Source organism: Morone saxatilis, unplaced genomic scaffold (genome assembly GCF_004916995.1).
Source record: "Morone saxatilis isolate NCDOM2014 unplaced genomic scaffold, NCSU_SB_2.0 Contig12, whole genome shotgun sequence".
Taxonomy (NCBI): domain Eukaryota; kingdom Metazoa; phylum Chordata; class Actinopteri; family Moronidae; genus Morone; species Morone saxatilis.
This window is the reverse complement of record NW_023339674.1, coordinates 28,022,133-28,022,360: the sequence shown is the minus strand read 5'-3', so window position 1 is coordinate 28,022,360 and position 228 is coordinate 28,022,133.

The window sequence follows — 228 nt, the reverse complement described above, 5'->3', positions numbered from 1 at the left end:
ACCAAACAAACATGTTTTCTTATACCTGCAGAACAGGATTTGCAATTTTAATAATATTTCAACTAAGTTTGCTGCCCTACTTTCCTCTGGTCAGTATTCTTGGGGGTAGTGGAGAGATAGTGGGATCTAAAATAGCAATTTGCAAATATGTAGCATTACCTTCTAGTTAGTTGCAATTTGTATAAGCTGTCATGATCTGTACTTATTAGGGCCCGAGCAGCAACCACT